The sequence below is a fragment of the Sinohyriopsis cumingii genome, unplaced genomic scaffold (assembly GCF_028554795.1).
Source record: "Sinohyriopsis cumingii isolate HCF-2022 unplaced genomic scaffold, ASM2855479v2 utg000938l, whole genome shotgun sequence".
Lineage (NCBI taxonomy): Eukaryota > Metazoa > Mollusca > Bivalvia > Unionida > Unionidae > Sinohyriopsis > Sinohyriopsis cumingii.
Window position 1 is genome coordinate 2,548,989 of NW_028315944.1, and position 21,283 is coordinate 2,570,271.

The following is a 21,283-nucleotide window of genomic DNA, read 5'->3' on the forward strand; positions in this document are numbered from 1 at the left end:
ACTCTGAATTATCGTGCCAGTCGAGTGGTGAACTTTGGGGTATTGAAAGAAGCCTTACAATCTGGAGAGGATGAACACTTTAAAGTGACCACCTATCAACCCAACAAGATTGTACGTTTACCCACTCACCAAATCGTCAGTCGACCCTTGGAAAAAGTCTATCAAATCGTGTACCAAAAGCGAGTGCGACTTCCCAATCATTTCACCTTACCGTATGGACACGTCGGTATTGATCTGTATATAAAAAGGAACTCTAGGCAAGATCTATAGTTAATTGTGACTACCAAGACCAAGCGAACAAGATGAATACTTTCAGAGAAACACAAAACAAGTTTAGAAAGGCACAATTCAAGTGTGGGGCTTCTGAAGTGGAATGCGATTGTGAGCCTTGCGATGGGAATGATGCTGTACGCTGTTACCTTAGCGATGCCGTAAAGCATCATGGGAACTTTGTTCTCACTACCCCTATCATGGAAAGTGATGCTGTGCGTGTCAAACCTGAGGGATGCGAAAGCGATGCCGCTCGTCCTCTTGGACATTTTGCTGGGTTTCGTTTTAAAGGTGGATGTTCACCTTCACGTCTACCTCCCTACCGATGTCATCCAGCCCTGAGCAAACTCCTGTCCATGTCACCCAACCCTCATCGAAACGAACCTGTGAAAGACGAATATTCGTTTCCTGTGCGTTTGTCGGAATACTGCGACTTTGAAAATCGTCTTCAATCGTTCAAAGGAAAATGGCCTAAGTTTCTGGGAGGACCGACCCCCGAAGAATTAGCCAGAGCCGGATTGTTCTACTTGGGCGAAGGAGATAAAGTCAAGTGCTTCAGTTGCGGTGTGTCACTTCACCACTGGGAATCACAAGATTCGGCCTACGTAGAACATGCTCGATGGTCACCGAATTGTCATTACTTACCCTTAGTGGGACCGAGACATTGAAGTAACTTACCATAATCTGTTTATGGATACTTTACAAGAGAACATTCGCACTTTGCCTGTGGAGTTGAGAGAAAGGATTTACCGAGAGCTGGTCAAAATACAAGTCAAACGTAAAGAACAATTGCATCCGTTACGTCACCGGCGTTTGAACCACTGGTACCTGAATGCTAGACAAGGACTGATTCAGTTGAAAGTGTTCCATTGGACAAACATTGATCAACGATCCCCTAGTTTTAAAAAGGATTGGTTTGCTATTGATGATTCTATCTACTACATTGTAAACTTACTGCATCGAACTCCAGAGGAAGAGTTAACGAATTACCAACATCTTGTACACAATGTCAACTTAGTGAAAGAGGAAACTTCTGAACGAATTGTAATGTGTAAATTAGTAATTAAACGATTTAAATTCGACACTGAAGTAAAACCATGTCTGTGCAAACGGTACATTTCTTGTGTCAGACAAAAGAGGATTTAGTATGACCTATTCATGGATACTTTGCTAGAGAACATTCGTGCTTTGCCTGTGGAGTTGAGAGAACGCATTTACCGAGAACTGATCAAAATGCAAGTGAAACGTAAACGCAAAGTTATTCATCCGTTTTTAAATTATGCTCTGTTCCAAAGTATAAGAAGACTGATTATGAGTGGATATTACATCAGGCACAAAGGTAAACGAGGCTATTGGCCACCACCCAAGGATTCCAAAAACAGTGTATATACTTATGGATACTTTACAAGAGAACATTTTGGGCTTGCCTGTGGAGTTGAGAGAACGCATTTACCGAGAGCTGGTCAAAATACAAGTCAAACGTAAAGAACAGTTGCATCCGTTACGTCACCAGATCTTTAACCACTGGTACCTGAATGGTATAAGAGGACTGATTCGTCAGAAATTGTTTCAATGGTCAGACCTTGTTGAACACTTTCAGTTAGTGAATGAACTAAACGTTCATAATTTTGGTTACTTCGATATTCACCTAGTGCAACGTATTGAGGAAGACGAGTTAAAGGATTACCAACATATTTTACGTGGAATCTGCTTAGCGGAAGACGAAACATCTAGACAAATTCTGACGTTTCGGTTACAGTATGCAAGATTTAGATTCCCTACTGGAGAACGAAGATGTCTAGTTAGAAATTACCTTTACTGCTTCCGAAACAAAGAGACTATAAAATCAGGCTGCCATGCCACGGCTTATGTCACATGTAATTGAACAGATTCCGTGGAAGGAACTCAATGACCATATTCAAACCGTGGATCATTGCCATCGATTATTACAAGAACTGTATCCATTCAATTTGGGTCAACAAGTAGTGTGTGTCTTAGTGACTTGTTTTCTGGGATTTCGTTTACCAGCCGATTCCTTGTGGACTCTTTACGAACAGTACTTACCACCCCAATGGACTTAAATGGTCACGAAAGACTCCTTTTGCTCAAAGCATTGCGTTTTCATCTGGATACTTCTCGACCTCTACGGGAAAAAGAGATTCGTCAACTTTTAGCTACCGAAGACGTGTATGACGATGTGTGTGTATCTTGTGACGTACACCCCCATTGGACAGATGTCCGTGACTGGAAAAAAGGGGGTTTTGAGGCTTGGACCCAAGAAGTGGCCCAGTATGCAGGAGAGTTGTTCAAGGAAAAAAGTTACTTTTCAACCTGTGTTAGTGACAGTACCAGAAGAACCCATCACCCAGGACAGGACTGTCGTGGACATGCCTGAAAGACCCTTTCGGGAGGACACTTGTATGACCTTACCCCCTATAGAACTGGTCAGAACATTACCCAAAACATGTTGTACAGACACTTGTGTTTATTCCACGTTGATGGTTATCATGTGACTTTTATCGTTGTATTTAAGCCTTTGGCTTTTATGTATTTTTGTCTTTCGTGTTCGTGTTTAAAACATTCAATAAACGTGTCCTGAAAAAAGTATATAAACTCTTGTCTTGTCTGTTTTCGTGTCACAAGTGACATTCCTAACACTATGGCTACCTCTGCTTCTCTGCTCCCTCTTCCTCTACTGTCAAAGTCATCGACGAACACTTCGATCGTGCCAGTTGGGAGGTTTTGTATCTTCGCCATCCCTTTAACATGCTCATTGCTGGACCTATCGGTTCAGGCAAAACCGAATTCGTCAAACGTTTGATCGAACATAAACATCATTTGATCGATCGACCACCTCAACGCATCGTGTGGTGTTACAAAGAGTGGCAATCGGCGTACAGCCTCTTGCGAGAAAGTCAAGGCGATTCCATCGTGTTTGTGGAAGGCATTCCTAAAGAAGACGACGGCATCGTCTCTGACTCCCGTCAAACCCATTTGGTCATTTTCGACGACATGTTAGGAGAAAACGAAGAAGAAATTAAACCGTGGTTCACGCGCAAAGGGTATCATCGTAGTGCCAGTGTCGTTTACATCACTCAAAATTTGTTTCAACAAAGTAAAGCCCATCGCACCATCAGTCACAATGCACATTACGTGGTCTTGTTTAAAAGCCCTCGAGATAAATCGCAAGTGCAAGTCTTAGCCAAACAGTTAGGGACGCCTTGGCTGACTCAGGCGTACGACGATGCCACTCAAACTCCACACGCCTATTTACTCGTCGATTTGAAACCTACGACCCCCGATGATTTGCAATTTCGTACCCACTTGTTTCACCACTGGTGCCAAGACGGAGGGCCTGTCCTGTACACGTCTCCGTCCTCGACTTAACTTCTTTCCACAAAAAAAATCTATAAAAACCTCAGACCCTTTTCGTCTGTCTCACACAGAGTCAACATGACGTCCCTTCAGTCGCATCTTCCCGTCAAATTGATTCGTGCCTTGTATGGCATCAGTCGAGAAAAAAATCCACAAACTCGAGCTCGTGTCTTAGAAGCTAGTCTCAAAGAAGTCTTACGATGGTTCACGGTGACGGCACGTCAATTACTCCAAGGAATCATTCAGATTCCTCATCAAACCAAACGCTTTTTTGATCGAAACAAAGTCGCTTTGACCCAACTGGCCGATCCCCGCATCGACACTGAAACCAAAAAACAAATCATTTTGAAACCTGGAGGGAGCGGTACTCTAGGAGGGGTCATCATTCGCTCTCTCTTAAGATGGGATCCTAATGCCCCCAAAGTTCTCCCCAAGAAAAAAGTCAAACGAAGCTCAAAGAAGAAGAAAAAGACCAGGTCCCCAAGAAGAACTTATCCAGTGGCGGGACCCTCCTCTTACCAGACACCACCCCGGAAAAAGAAAAGAAGTCCCCAGAAAAAGATACAGAGAAAAGGTCCCCAGAAAAAGAAAAGTCCACAGAAGAAAACTAGTCGCAAGAGAGGCACTTCGGCCAGGACGCAACCTTACACTCGCAAACCACGACCTGCAAAGGCGATGAACGCGTCTCCGGTAGCCTCAGGTTCATTCACTTCTCCGTTGATGACACCAAGAACTGAAAGTACTTGGAGACGTTGATCACACCAAGAACTTCTCCGTTGATGACACCAAGAACTTCCCCAGTGGCAGGACCCTCCAATTTAGTGGCAGTGGCTGCTGCTCACAAAGTACCTTCTCCCAAAATCAAAGTCCAAGAAAGATCGCGCATGTTACAAAGTTTACTGGATTTGTCCAAGCAAGAACTGGCTCGATTTAGTCCGTTGCGTACCCCTGCACGACGTGTCATGCCTGTTCTGAAGTTGATACGACGTAAAGACAATCAGTGGCGACGCGTTCCAGTATAAAAAAGGTGTGTGACCAGGTTGGGGTATCAGTGTTTTGGTGCTCCTGAAGATTCAACGATGTCACCTTCCAAAAAACATCCCTCTTCTAAACAACCCCAAGGAAAGAAAAGGAAGGGACTGCAACGACGTTTAGTCAAACATGGGGACATGTTATCTGTCCTGTTCAAAGCTTATCCACCCCTACGAAAAAAACTCATTCAATCAGTCTCCAAAGAGGTCATCGATACCGTGTGCGAATGTTGTTTGAACGTCTTGAAAGGCACGATCCCTTTGTCCAAACACCAGAAAGAATGCTTAGGCAAGCATCATCACGTTCTTCGCCAAATGGTTCAAAAGAAAATTCCCCATCATCGAAAGAAGATGTTGGTCCAACGTGGAGGCATTTTACCCCTCTTGTTACGTCCATTACTGAAAGGAGTCTTGGGAAACATGTTGAGAGGACTGGTGGGAGCAAGATAAAAAGGCCCTCTGAAGTCCCAAGATCTCAGAATCGACTCCTGACAACCCCATGGAAGGACGAAAACCAGCTTTAGTGCCTTACAAACAATGGATGGAATACCATCGTTGGCAAGAACAACGCACCCCGCATTTACCTCCCAATCCCAATTTAAGCGAGATGTCCCAGTCACAACACGAATTGCAGTCCTTGATGGATCGCCAAGATTTGTCCGAAACAGAAAAATCGCAAAAGTACGGTCAACTCTTACAACGACTGCAACTTTTTCACCAGAAAGCTTTAGACGAAACAGCTCTACCCACTCTGAAAGATTTTAAGACCTTGATGAAAAGTCCAGCACCATCACCAGTACCACTACCACCACTACCAGTGACCAAGCCAGAAAAAAGAGAAGAAGAAGAAGGGTTTCAAACTCCACCAGAAAAAGTACGCAAGTTAACAGCACCAACTACCTCCAGAATTGGATGGATTAAAAAGATGATGGCCACCCCTTCTTCATCACAAGAGAAAAAGAAAGTGAAGACAGAAGTGAAGACAGAAGTGAAACAAGAACCGATATCCCCTGTTCAGACATCCTCCTCTTCGACACCTATTGCTGGTCGCACACGCAAAGCATTGCAATCCAAGAAATTACCCCAAGAGAAAAAGAGTAGCATCCTCCAAGAGTGGGTGTCCTATTAACAAACAAACAAAAAAAATGGAAAAAGTCTTAGCCAGTATTTACTACGATCCCTCCCATCCTGCAGGTTATGCAGGAGTTCAAAAATTGTATCGTGCTGCCAAAACGCGACTGAAAAGTCTCCGTTTACCTCAAGTGCAACGATCGTTACAAGAACAAGCTACCTACACTTTACACAAACCCATTCGACGCAAGTTTGCCAGAAGTCGCACCCGAGTGGAAGGCATCTATCATCAATGGCAAGCCGATTTAGCCGAAGTCTCTCATTTGGCCAGCTACAATCGCGGCTACAAATATATGTTTTGTGTCATCGACGTCTTTTCCAAATGTGCCTGGGTCGTACCCTTGACTTCCAAATCGAGCAGCGAGTTAGTGCGAGCCCTGCAACGAGTGTTGAAACAAAGCGGTCGTCACCCTCTTCGATGGCAAACGGACAAAGGCACCGAATTTCTGAACAAAGCTTTCCAAAAAGAATTAAAGAAACGTGACATTCATTTTTTTACCACCGAGAATCCTGAAACCAAAGCCAGCATAGTGGAACGTTTTCAACGCACTTTGAAAGAACGCATGTGGAAATATTTTACGCATCACCACACTCTGAAGTACATCGACATCTTACCGCACCTGGTGCAAGCGTACAACCAATCTTACCATCGAAGCATCGGACGTGCCCCGCAAGAAGTGACTCCCGAGAACGAAGTGCTGGTGTTTGAGCGCCTGTTTGGTACGTCTTCGACGAGGGCTGTCCCCAAGAAAAGTGGAGTGTTGGCCGTAGGAGGTTGGGTACTCATTGGCAAAACCAAACGCACTTTCGACAAAGGTTACTTACCTAACTGGACGACCGAATTGTTTCGTGTCACTGGACGAGTGCATGTCCGTCATCCCGCCGTCTATAAATTGGAAGACATGAACGGAGAAGTGCTCAAAGGAACGTTTTATTTGCCCGAGTTACAACGTGTCACCAAAAAAGAAGTCGACGTGTACGACATCGAAAGAATTCTCGAACGCAGAACCCGTAAAGTAGGCAAACGACGTGTCAAAGAAGTCAAAGTACGTTGGAAAGGATATCCACCCAGTTTTGATTCTTGAATCGACGCTTCGCAAGTCATCGACTATAAAAAGAAGTGACCATCATGCTCTTTCACACAGACGCAGCTACGTCGACCACTCCTTCACCTAGTTCTTCTGTGCAAGATTTAGAAAAACAGCCTTTGTGGGTGTGGTGTGGAGAACGTGTGCCTAAAACGCAAATCGTCTTTTTCTGCCAAATCTTCGTGGTGTATTGTGTCATCGGGGCAGCCATTGCCAATTTGAGTTTGCAACAAGGAGACAAACAACTGTGGACCATTTTATTGAGCAGTTGCATCGGTTACATGCTTCCCAATCCCTCCCTGAAATTCTCCTCGAACGGGAACAACGGGAACCTTGTATCCAGTGCCAGTGCCAGTTACCACTCCAATAACAACAACAACAACCCCATTTTAGGCGGAGACACACCTCTGACGTCCAGTAACCCCTCGGACAGCCACAGAACTCTGGAATTATGAGTCACCAAAACCAATTATACTTAACCTTACCCAGTGACCGTTCCATGGAGGTGTTTCCCAGGAACACGTTGTGCTCTTACACGGCCAAATTACCTCAGGCCATCCCATTAGATCACGAAGCCCATTGGGAAGTGGCTTTAGTAGAAATCATTCACCCAACCCAAGTCCTCAATCTCCTTCCTAATCAGAACTTTTTTGATGTGGAAGTTCATGACGAGCAAATGCAACAGTACTTGGATACCCATGTCAAATATGATAAGAAAACCCCTGGCACAAAAACTCAAAAGTACACCACCTATCACTTGTTCATTTCCCCAGGCTATTATTTTAGTGGTCAACATTTGGTCAGCACCATAGCCTCCAGGTTAAATGTCGTGTTTATGAAAGCTTTGGAAAGTGCAAAAAAAAGTGTCACCATGGAATACCACAAAACAGCTCGTCGCTTCTTGATGAAATTTGACGGGAGTAAAATCGTGTCCATTTTATTTTCTCCTGAATTGTTTGACATGTTGGGCGGAGCCATGGACCTGAGAAAGGACATGATCAAGAAAAAGGAATTACCAATCATTTACGACAACGAGTCTTTTAGCAAGTTATTTCGTGCCCCGGTAGAATTGAACCAAGGACTGAATTTGATGTTTCTGTACTCCGATGTGGTGGAGTACAACGTGGTGGGACACACCTCTGTGCCATTACTGCGTGTTATTCCTTTCAAAGTGGATTCTGTCACGGACGCTGACGAGGAAGGTGGAAACACTTACCACGTTCACCGCGAATTTGTACATCCTCACTATTTGCCTGTCAGTAAGTCGTATTTGGACACGGTCAACATTGCTATAAAAGGAGATCTGGGACAAAATATTTCATTCACCAAAGGAAAAGTCACGGTGAAACTCCATTTTCGAAAACGGTTCTCTCACCAGTTTTAAGTCACGTATCCAGTGTACCGAGGGGTTGCTCGACAGCGAGGACACGGTTTAGGAGATATGTTAAAATCGGCTTTTCGTTCGGTGGCTCCGGTATTGAAACCGATGGTGACACGCGAAATGCATGCCTTGAAAGATGCGGCACTGACACAAGGCAAAGAATTTCTCCAAAATGTCATCATCGACAAACAAAACCCCAAAGAAGCTTTCTTAAGAGCAGTCAAAAATGTCTTGCTGCAAACGGGTAAAGACCTTTTGGGCCGACGAGACACACCTATAAATGCCCTGCACGCTACCGAGTCAGGCATTCAGCAAGGACAAGGTAGAAAGAGACGACGAAGAAAACACCCTTTCACCAGACTTCACACTTCTAAAGCTAGAAAGGCAAAGAAAAGAAGAACCGTTCGAGACTTAGACGTTTTCGATTATTAAAGTATTGAGACACAGAGAAAAATGATGCACCGAGAATCTTGCGCTTGTTCCAAGTCGGAACTGGATCTGTTTGCCATGCCCCCCACCATGATGACCATGCAAGAATCCCAGTGGTTGGAATTTCATCCCGTCTCCTCATTGACAGATTCCGCTCCCATCGAGTTTGAAATCAAAGGACAGCCCGAAGATTACATCGATCTGAATAGCAGTTACCTGTACTTGAAAGTGAAAGTGATCGAACCACCCAAAGCTAACCTAGCCGATGATGATGTAGTAGCTCCCGTCAACAATTTCACGCATTCCTTGTTTAGCGAAGTGGACTTGTACTTGAATAACAAACTGGTCAGCAGCAGCATGGATACTTACCCTTATCGAGCGTACCTGGAAAATCTCTTGACGTACGAAAAAGAAGCCAAGAACACTCATCTGGATGCTTGCGTGGTATGGAAACCTGACAAAGCGACTAAGTTCGACAGCATTACAGTTGCTGGGGACGTAGAACGACGAACGAAAATTGCACTAAGTCGCACTTTACAACTGATGGATCGTTTACATTTGGACATGTGGTTGCAAGAGAAATATTTGCTGAACGGGGTGGATATCCACTTGAGACTGAATCGCAGCAGTGCCGCTTTCCATTTAATGGCTGCTCATGGTGCCACTTACAAAACTATGATTCAAGAAGCCAGACTCTACGTGCGTCGTGTTGAAGTGTTGCCGAAAGTGGGAAACGACATCAGTCAGACATTGAGCAGAACGACTGCCAAGTATCCAATCCGACGAGTGGAAGTGAAAACCTTCACCATTCCTGCTGGACAGCGATCCATGATCGAAGATCATCTGTTCCAAGGACAGTTACCCAAACGTTTGATCGTTGGCATCGTCAAGAATACAGCCTTCAACGGAGTCTACCATGAAAACCCTTTCAACTTTCATCATTACAAAGTGTCCAAAATCGAAGTCAGTCGCGACGGCAAGACCTTGTGTACCCGACCCTTTGAACCTAAATTTGAACCCGACAAGAATTCTTTGAGATCGTACTTGTCGCTGTACGAAGCCACGGGACAGTTAGGAACCAACACCAGTCACGGCATTACGTACGAGGATTATGCAGGAGGCTATGCTTTGTGGGCTTTCGATTTCTCTCCAGACCAAGGCAGCGACGAGGGACATTTCCACCCTGTAAAATCCGGCCAGATTAGTGTGGAACTTCAGTTTGCAGAACCTTTACCCGTAAATAACACGGTGAACGTCATCCTGTATGCCGAATTCGATAATACCATAGAAATCAGCAGTTTAAGAGAAGTCATTCTAGATTATTTGAAACTATGGAAGACTGTTATCCCTCTTTACCTAGTGGAGAAACTTTGAAGATGGAATGTGAGGAGACTGTGGAAGAAGAATCCCAAGACAAAGACGAAGAAGTTGTCATGATGAAGTCGAGATGGCCAGAACAAGAAGCCCATTTAGTCTCCTGTTTTGCCAAACACTTGGTCGAAAAAATGACGGAACTGATCAAGAAAGATTGATATGGATGTCAAAACGACCATCCTAGTCAAATTCAACACGATAAATGCCTGATGCTGAGTCAAGAAGAAAATTGGGACGAGTATCTGGACGAAGCTTGGAGTCTCATCTCGGACGAAGTCGTGTTGCACCAGTGGTATAAAGACTTGCGTGAACATTCTTGTCCACCATTAACCACTCAAGAGATCCATCGTATCGAAGCTCTCCTAAATCAGTGTGAGGAGACGAAACAAAGAAATGGTTATTTGTCAGACATTTTCAAGCAAAAAGTCAGGATCGGATTGATGACTTATTATTACCTGTGAAGAAAAAGAAAAACACACAAATCAATGGATACCTGGGAACTTTATTACCTTTTGAACCACAGTTCGTACACGGCTTCTTGGAATCCTGTCGTCTGTGCTAAAGATGAACTCCCTCATCGCAAACCTCAAGACCATCAAGCTTATGTGATCAACACGGACGACAGTCATCTCCAAGGAACCCACTGGGTAGCCGTCTACTTTCCTCAAGAAGGATGTGTGGAATATTTCGATTCCTATGGATTGTCCCCTTTGGAAGACGATATCATTGACTTTATGAGAAGACATGCTCAGACCACCCGATTCAATAATGTGAAATTACAAGGCACAGATTCCTTGGTGTGTGGACAATATTGTGTGTATTTTCTGCATCATCGCAGTCTGGGCTATTCCTTAGAACATTTAGTGACTCATTTTGATCCTCGTTCTTCTTCAAGAAACGATGTGAAAGTAGATCGATGTTTTGTGACCATTATGCTTATCTTTTGTCTCAAGCTAGGAAACGTAGTGTCCATCAATGGCCTAATGACTTCCAACAGTGGAAATCACAATTTCATTCACAACGTTGTCAACCCTGTTTAAAGTAGAGTGTTAATTGAAAAAAAAATGTTTGTGATTTGAAAAAATGTTTGATGTTATATTGTTGGATTATTGTTAAAAATGTTATAATTGTTTGTTAGTGTCAAGTGATTTTGAATAAAAAATGTTGTGTTTTGAAAAAAATGCCTTTGTCTTTTGTTTGGCTATAAGAATTTTGATTCATGCTCTTTGACTTCTTACTATCCCTCTCATGACACTCATTGAACGTTGCGGCTCGAAATCCGTGGGGGATGTTTTCTTTCACGTCCGCGCTTTGACTTTAAAGCCGGGGCAGCCTCCAGTCTAACCATCCATTGTCGACTCATCCTCCTACGAAGATGTGCTCCAAACTAGCTAAGCTAAACGAAGCCTACGTGAATTTGCATAGGGTCAGACACAGTCTGATACCGAAGCCAGAAGAGATAGAGAATGTGAGAATGCTAAAAGTCACTGAAGACCTGATAGAAGAGCTCTTCAGAGAAGAAGTGAACAGGGAGAAAGAAGAATGGACAGAGAAGTACAGACTTCAGAAACAGCAGAGAGAGCAGCAACAGCAGCAACAACAGCAGCAGCAGAAACCTGAACCTGACAGAGGCTTTGTCGATTGTCGTATCGACACCAAAAAGTTCTTCTTCTCTTTCCGAAGAAGCAGACCTATCGTCAGAAAGTCTATCGTCAGAGGACGTCGCATTCTTAGAATCTAAAAGATCGCCCTAGCTTCAACTTTGCACAAGCAAAAAAAACCAGCCCTTTTCAGGGCTACCCAATACTCAAGAAAAGAAATAACAATCCATTTGCCAGTGTGTGTATGTAGAGTAGTGTGAATATAAACACTGACTCTTTTTTATAGTGTGAGTGCATGTGTTTGTGTATATGATTGTGTGTTTGTAAGCGCTCACGTACGTTTGTGTGGATAGTAGATTAAGATCATGTTTTTTGCTGTTTGACGTGTGGGGAGAGTAGATTTGGGATTTGATTTGATTGCTTTGCGTATGTGGATAGTATATTGAAGTGGTTAATGAAAATTTTTAAATTAGTAATGGGTAATATAAAAAAGTGAGTGAGTGTTTCTTTTAGGTCCGCGCGTTTGTTTGGTCGTGATCTAGGTAAGATCAATTTTGTTTTAGGGGATGTTTTCCTTCACGTCCGCGCTTTTAGTATAAATTGAAACTCGCTAGGCAGTCGAGCTACCCTTGTTGATTGATCAACACTTGAGAATGAGCAGAAGGGTAGCAAAACTGTTGGAACTTCATGTGCACCTGGAATATGCCAGGCACAAGTAGTTAAGGGGGACACCCTAGGGACTAGGGGACTTCCATGTAAAAAAGGCAATATCCACTCTGGGGACTATGGAAAATTTAACATAGGAGAAAAAAATATCCACTCTGGGGACTATGTAATTTAACATGGGAGAAAAAAAAATCCATTCTAGGGACAAGGAGAATTTAACATGGGAATAGAGTGTGGGTCTATCTAGGGACAAGAGGAAATGAAACAGGGTCGGGACCCTATTTTAATACGGTCCCGACCTGATGGGTCTATGAGTAGTGAATAGGGATACCCTAGGGACAATGGGACTTACCATTAAAACACCCTTGGGTCAATCTGGGGACAATGTAAATTTAACATGGGAAAAATTGCTGGGTCAATCTGGGGACAATGTAAATTTAACATGGGAAAAATTGCTGGGTCACTCTAGGGACAATGGGAATTTTACATGGGGAATAGAGTTTGGGTCTGTCTAGGGACAATGGGAATTTAATATGGGGAACAGATCGTGGGACTGTCTAGGGACAATGGGAAATTTAACATGGGGAATAGATCGTGGGACTGTCTAGGGACAATGGGACATTTAACATTACGGAAACCCCTGGGGGGATATAGCCTCAAGGGAATTTAACATATGGAAATTGAACATGGTGGGTCTGTATAGCGTCAAGGGGAATTGAACATGGTGGGACTTTCCAGGGACAATGAAGGTAGAGGGTCAAACACAACAGAGACAGAGACATACATACACTAGTACAAGCGTGAGATTTATATATAAAGCATTACCAAGACCTGAAATCTTGCTGGGGTGTTCAAAAATTTGCATAATTGTAATGATGCTATAAATAGCTATAATCAAGGAAATGCTCAACGACAAAATGGATGTGATTAAAAGTAACGCTAAAATGACGAAATTGTCCCAGAATTTAAAGGAAAATGTTGTTGTTGTTGTTTTGGGGCTTAACGCCATTTTTCAGCACACGATAGGCTATACATGGCGGCCAGTATTAATGGTGGACGAAGAACCCGGGAAAACCCCAGAAAGAACCACCGACCCACGAGAAGCTACTGGCAAGCTTTCTCACATACCCACATTGGAAAGGAAAATAAACATATCCCCGAAAATTAAGTTACAATGGTTCAAACTAAAATGAATAAAATTAGTAACTACTTACAATATCAACTTGTGTGACGATCGTGGATAAACACCCATGTATCTATTTATAGCTATAATCAGCTGAAATTCCTATGAAATCTCACTATCTATTTATAGCTACAACTTGTGGGTTATTCCTTTGGAAAATCCCACTATCATTTTATAGCCTCAGCTTGAGTGACGTTCCTGGTTATGAACTCTAGTACATATGTATAGCTACAACCTGTGGAAAACCCCAAGTCCATATTTATAGTCTCAAAATTTCCAGCGTCAGTGACGTCACTGTACTGGAAATTAGGGGATAAATGGCAACAGTGTTGCAAGTGGCTGACCTGAATACGCGCTACTGTAGGTAGATAGGTAGAATGTATTTGATAGGGATAAAGGGAGTTTTAGAGGGACAAACAGAGACCAATACACACACACACACACACACACACACGCACACACGCACACCACAGAGGGAAGAAGAAAAAACAAACCCAAAATATGCTATTCACACAGGGAAGAGGAAAAAACCAACAAATATACTATCCAGACGTCCTTACACTAACACACACACACACACACAAACACACACACACACACACACACACACACAGATAGAAGAATAAAACCAAAATTAAAATATACTATCCATACAAACGTACGTGAACGCATACAAACCCCAAATATACTATCCATACAAACGTACGCGAACGCATACAAACCCCAAGTATACTATCCATACAAACGCACGCGAACGCGTACAAACCCCAAATATACTATCCATACAAGCGTACGCGAACGCATACAAACCCCAAATATACTATCCATACAAACTTACGCGAACGCATACAAACCCCAAATATACTATCCACAAAAACGTACGCGAACGCATGCAAACCACAAATATACTATCCAGACAAGCGTACGCGAACGCATACAAACCCCAAATATACTATCCACACAAACGTACGCGAACGCATGCAAACCCCAAATATATTATCCATACAAACTTACGCGAAAGCATACAAACCCCAAATATACTATCCACACAACGTTGCTAACGCGTACAAACCCCAAATATACTATCCATACAAACGTACGCGAACGCATACAAACCCCAAATATACTATCCATACAAGCGTACGCGAACGCATACAAACCCCAAATATACTATCCACACAAACGTACTGGAACGCATGCAAACCCCAAATATGCTATCCATACAAACTTACTCGAACGCATACAAACCCCAAATATACTGTCCACACAACGTCGCTAACGCGTACAAACCCCAAATATACTATTCATACAAACGTACGCGAACGCATACAAACCCCAAATATACTATCCACACAAACGTACGCTAACGCATACAAACCCCAAATATACTATCCACACTCGGGAGGAAGAAGAAAAAAAAACCAAATATACGATCTACACAACGTGCGCGAACACACACACACACACACACACACACACACACACACACACACACACCACAGAGGGAAGAAGAAGACCATTATACACAATACACACGGAGTGAAGAAATAACCCTTTATATATACTATCAACAGAGAGTGAAGAAAATAACCCATTATATTCCAGCAACACAGAGTGAAGAAGAAAAGTTTTTTTAAAGCACCTAAGCCCTCACCTGCAATGACCAACTCTGCCAAACACCTACACCCCACCCCCACCCCCAACACTACAAAACCCATTTAACCCGTTATTTTATGGCATCAGTGTGTGATTTAGGAAACATCAAGACAAAATGATGGATGAATAGGCTGACTATTGTTTACCGACTTGCATGCCTAAAGAGCGTGCGTGAAGGAAAACATCCTTCCATTTCAATTCTAACTAAAACATGATCCAGAGGGATAGAGAGAGGTGAAAGAGCACAATTTCATAAAGTGTGAGTAAAAACAAAACACGCCATCCTTATTATACAATGTCAAGACCAAGAGACACTTACGTTTTCTTTCTTTTCTATTCTCTTTTAGAAGGTAGTATGAAATTTCACGTCAGGGCCAACGCATCGGCTCACATTGTCAATTTTTCCATTTCCATGTCTTCACTGGCACAAGTTTTTCCTCATCTTCAATTTCTTCTTCTTCTGAATCCCTCTTCTCTTTTACGTCTTGTTTCTGTTTCTTCTCTTTTCTCTTAGGACACTCTGAATCCCAGTGTCCTTTCTCCTGACAACGATATTAGATATCTTGACTTTTGTCTCTCTTTCTTAGACGAAGCAGGTATTCTGAAGACAAATACCCATTTACCTTTGCAGATATAGCAAACTTCATCAGCATTTACACACTATCGTATGACTCTCATCAAATCAACAACCAAAAGAGTAAGTTTTGTTGCCACTTTCGCCTGTGAATTATGCTTTCGTATGACTTTTAGCAAATATTTGACCAGCAGGTCGATCTGTGCTGACTCGTCCATCTTCTTGATCGTTTGAGAGCGGAATGAATACTCTGACGCTAAGACACTCTCCCTATATACAGGGACCTGCTGCGTATGAAACCTAGTCAAATGTAAGTTTTGCAATAAGATGAAAAGATTTCATTGAGAAAGTAAAAGGCAATGACGTGCCGTGTCGCCTCACACAAGACCTGAAGTGTTAGCTCAAATCCGTGTCAGCGATTTCGAAGACGACAAAACTGAGCTTTAATCAATGTCCTCCATTTATGCCACAAAACCACGAGTCCTGATTCACGCCAAAAGAAATTTCGTTCGGTCCATAAAAAATAGTATCACATCTGAGAAACGCAAAAACGAACTTCCAGAAAACTGAGAAAGACGGCTTACACCTACAACGTGAAATGTATGAGTTCATGTAGTGCGCAAAACTTAGTCAAATTAAATTTTTATAGTCAAGACGAAACGATCTCTTTTCGAAGAAGAAAGCAGACACCAAGCGACAATGGCCATCCGTGTCACATACCACTTTTCAAAATGTGTATTATCAGAGGATTGTTCTAGCGATCTGCACGGTTAAATTCAATGTTGATGTATTTTGCCATAAGACGGACACAGTTTCCATGGGATCGCCCATGGTACCATTGTTCGTGCATTAGTTTAATTTTTTTAAATATTTTTTTTATATAAATCGCCTATAGGATAGACCCAGTAAAGCATGGCCATTCTCGTCACTGTGTGAATAGCTACTCAAGTCAATTCGAAGTGAACGCGGTCAGAAAATAAGTATAGCCAATGAAATGGCTTACAACGGGTGATGCATTGTTTTGTTCTAGGACTGTGTGGCATAATAATCCCTACGCTCTTGCGTTGTTACCATTACAGTGCAGACAGACTGGAATGTGAACTTACAAGCCCTCTTTGTGTATTGTACCATTTCTTCTTACCACATCAAAATACTGAGCGTCACAGTGTTGGTTCGCGTTTTCAAGCTGACCATTTTTTTATATCTTACTTAAACCTTTTAACATAAACACTCACACTCACATCGGTAGAGTCAGAACAGACGTGTTACAGTATTGAGGGGCATGTTATCTTTTTTTCTTCAAACTAATAAATTTGGGGTTTGTATGAAGTAAAGAACCGAAAGTACAGTGAACCTCAAGGATGATGACCCAATCTGTCTGTCTATTGATGCGTGTATTTACTTAAGAAGAAATATGACCTCTAAAACACAAAGAGATACGCCAAGCATGATTAGAATGAACACAACGATGTTTTCCTTCACGCCCATGTAATTTAGAGTTTCAATCCTCTTTCAAGACAAACTTGGTCCCCTTTTGTAGGGCTTGAAATTAAAAAAAACTGAAAAATCTTAAGCACTTTGCTATAGATAATTTCATCAACAGACTAAACAACATAAATACCGTTACAACACCAGAAAGCCTTAAATCTTCTATCAAAAAGAAATGCATCAAAAAATTAAAGATTAACGATAACTAACCAATGAAACCGAAATTAACAAAGGCAATCACATGTGAAGAAATGTCTCTCACTTTGGAAAGGTAGGCGAATGTAAGCTATCATGCACCATCAACTTGAAAAAAATATAAACAGAGAGAAACCTGAATTCAAAATTCATTTTTTTTTAAAATTGTTTCGTTTCTTTTTTCTTTTTTGGAACAAATCTAAGCACTAATATAGAGTGGAAAAGGGAAAATGCACATAAAAGCTTTGTTATTTCTGAAAAAATGAGGGGATATTCCTAACGTTCATAATCACCTATATATGCTTGGACTTGTCTGTGACTTATCCACAAAACAAGATGTACATATTTCTGGTCAAGCTGCAAGTGTGTGCGTGTTTTGGAAAATGGTAAAAATTGGATATACAATTTTCTCGTGACACTTATAAAGTGAAGAGTCTGTGCAAGTGTCAAAAGCCAAAGTCATATAAGTTTTGTATTTTGTACGTCTTGTAAAGATTTCCACTTTAGAAAATGTGAAGTATCACAAGTTATTATCACAAACAGAAGTGGAACATAGGGGCTTGCAAGAAAGAAAATAACCCAGACAGTTGGTGTCATCAAGAGTGCTTGCTTGCTTACTTGAATTAAAGTGATTTTCGCTCCAATGGAGCATATATCACTGGTTTAATCACGCACCGCGTGATTTTTAATTACTCCTGGGGAAGGAAAGAGAGCCTCATCCCCCAGGCTTTTATGTACTCACAGACTACTTTTAAATTTAGCCACTCAAGGTGTAGGACTAACTAGTCCTTAACAACCTGACGGAAAGGCTTTAAACATGAGTGGGAATAATCTCACCACACACTCATTTTTCTTAGCTGGTTTGAAATGCCTCAGGTGTCAACCCAAGCAGTATGTAAAGCCCGCTACGATTGGTCGGTAGCGATGACGTCACATTAGGACATATGGGCGTGTGGCAGGTGGAAATCGTTCCACATTCTGCCACGTGTACGATGCCCGAGCGTGGTAAAGGAGGAAGAAAAGGTGCTCAGCAAGCCAGCGATGGATGTTAAGTACTCTAATAATGGAATGTTATTTCTTTTCGAGAGTATGGGGTAGCCCTGAAAAGTTTTTTTTGTTTTTATTTTTATTTTTATTTATTTTAGTGAATTTGAAGCTATGGCGATCTTTTAGGTTATAAGATGGCTGCCTCCTCTGACGACAGGCTTTCTCACAGGATAAGGTCTGCTTCTTCGGAAAGAGAAGAAGAACTCTTTGGTATCGATACGACAGTCGACAAAGCCTCTGTCAGGTTCATGCTGTAGCTGCTGCTGCTACTCTCTCTCTCTGCTGTTTATGAAGTCTGTACTTCTCCGTCCATTCTTCTTTCTCCTTCTTCATTTCCTCCTTGAAGAGCTCTTCTTTCAGTTCTTCAGTGACTTTCAATATTCTCACATTCTCTATCTCTTCAGGTCGCGATATCAGACTTGTCATGACCCTATGCAAATTCACATAGGCTTCGTTCAACTTAGCTAGTCTGGAGCACATCTTCGTAGGAAGATGAGTCGATAATGGATGGTTAGACTGGAAACTACCCGGGTTTTTAAAGTCAAAGCGCGGACGTGAAGGAAAACATCCCTACAAATGGTTTTCGAGTCGGAACGTTCAATGAGTGTCATGAGAGGGATAGTAAGAAGTCAAAGAGCATGAATCATGATACATATAGCCAAACAAATCACAAAGGCATTTTTTCTTTCTTCAAAACACAACATTTTTTTATTCAAAATCACTTAAAACTAACAATAATTAAACAATATAACATCAAACATTTTGTTTCAAATCACAAATATTTTTTCTCAGCTAACACATTATTTTGGACAGGGCTGACAACGTTGTGAATGAAATTGTGATTTCCACTGTTGGAAGTCATTAGGCCATTGATGGACACTACGTGTCCTAGCTTGAGACAAAAGACCAGTATAATGGTCACAAAACCATTTACCTACTTTCACATCCTTTCTAGAAGAAGAACGAGGATCAAAATGAGTCACTAAATGTTCTAAGGAATAGCCCAGGCCGCGATGATGCAGAAAATACACACAATATTGTCCACACACCAAGGAATCTGTGCCTTGTGATTTCACATCATTGAATCGGGTGGTCTGAGCATTTCTTCTCATAAAGTCAATGATATCGTCTTCCAAAGGGAGCAATCCATACGAATCGAAATATTCCACACATCCTTCTTGAGGAAAGTAGACGGCTACCCAGTGGGTTCCTGGGAGATGACTGTCGTCCGTGTTGATCCATAAGCTTGATGGTCTTGAGGTTTGCGATGAGGGAGTTCATCTTTTGCACATACGACAGGATTCCAAGAAGCCGTGTACGAGCTGTGGTTCAAAAGGTAATAAAGTTCCCAGGTATCCATGTTTTTTTCTTCTTCACAGGTAATGATAAGTGATCAATTCGATCCTGACTTTTTGTTTGAAAATGTCTGACAAGTAACCGTTTCTTCGTCTCGTCTCCCAACTCTGATCCAAGAGAGCTTCGATGCGATGGATCTCTTCAGTTGTTAATGGAGGAAAAGAATGCTCACGTAAGCCTTTATACCACTGTTGCAACACGTCTTCTTCCGAGATGAGACTCCAAGCCTCGTCCAGATATTCGTCCAATTTTCTTCTTGACTCAACATCAGGCATGTATCGTGTTGAATTTGACTGGGATGATCGTTATGACATCCATAACAACCTTTCTTGATCAATTCCTTCATTTTTTTCTGCCAAGACTATAGCATAACAGGAAACTAAATGGGCTTCTTGTTCTGGCCATCTAGACTTCATCATGGTGACTTCTTCGTCTTTGTCTTGGGGTTTTCCTTCCTCAGGATCTTCACATTCCATGTCCAAAGAATTCCTCCTATATAAACATTGATAAAAGTTTTCCATGACTTCTAATAGTCTAGGATGACTTCTCTCAAACTGTTGATTTCTATCGTATTGTCAAATTCAGCATACAGGATGACGTTCACCATATTGTCTGCGCTTAGATTTTCTGCAAACTGAATTTCCACACGAATCTGGCCGGATTTTATAGGGTGGAAATGTCCCTCGTCGCTGCCTTGACTTACAATTCGTTAGAGAACCGTTTTCGAAAATGGAGTTTCAATGTAACTTTCCCTTTGGTGAATGGAATATTTTGTCCCAGATCTCCTTTTATAGCAATGTTGACAGTGTCCAAATACGACTTACTGACGGGCAAGTAATGAGGATGTACAAATTCGCGGTGTACGTGATAGGTGTTTCCACCTTCCTAGTCACTGGTCGTGGCACTATCCACTTTGAAAGGAATGATACGCAGTAACGGTACGGAGGTGTGTCCCACCACGTTGTACTCCAGCACATCGGAATACACAAAGATCAAATTCAGTCCTTGGTTCAGTTCTACCGGGTTTCCAAAAGCTATTTAAAAATCCATATTACTGTTGAACTTGGGGCTGAAGTTGTTTGCGACCATTTCTGCATCTCCACCCAAAATTTCAAACAAACTACCATTGACCCTGAGGGACAATGTGTCCGTATCTTGAAATTTGATCATGAGACGATGAGCCACTTTATGGTACTCAATCTTCACACTTTTTTTGGCTCTGTTCAGTGCTTTTCCAAAGGTTTAGTTGAACCTGTCCGCAATAGTGTCCACCAAATGTTCACCACTAAAATAATAACCTGAAGGAATTTTCAAGGTGTAGATAATGAAGGCTGGATTGCTGGCTGGTCTTGTGTCTCCAAAAATCCGATTTTGTTGATTTCTTCTTCCAATTGGGCATTCAGGATTTCCACCTGGAAAGTGTTTTGCTTTTCGGTGA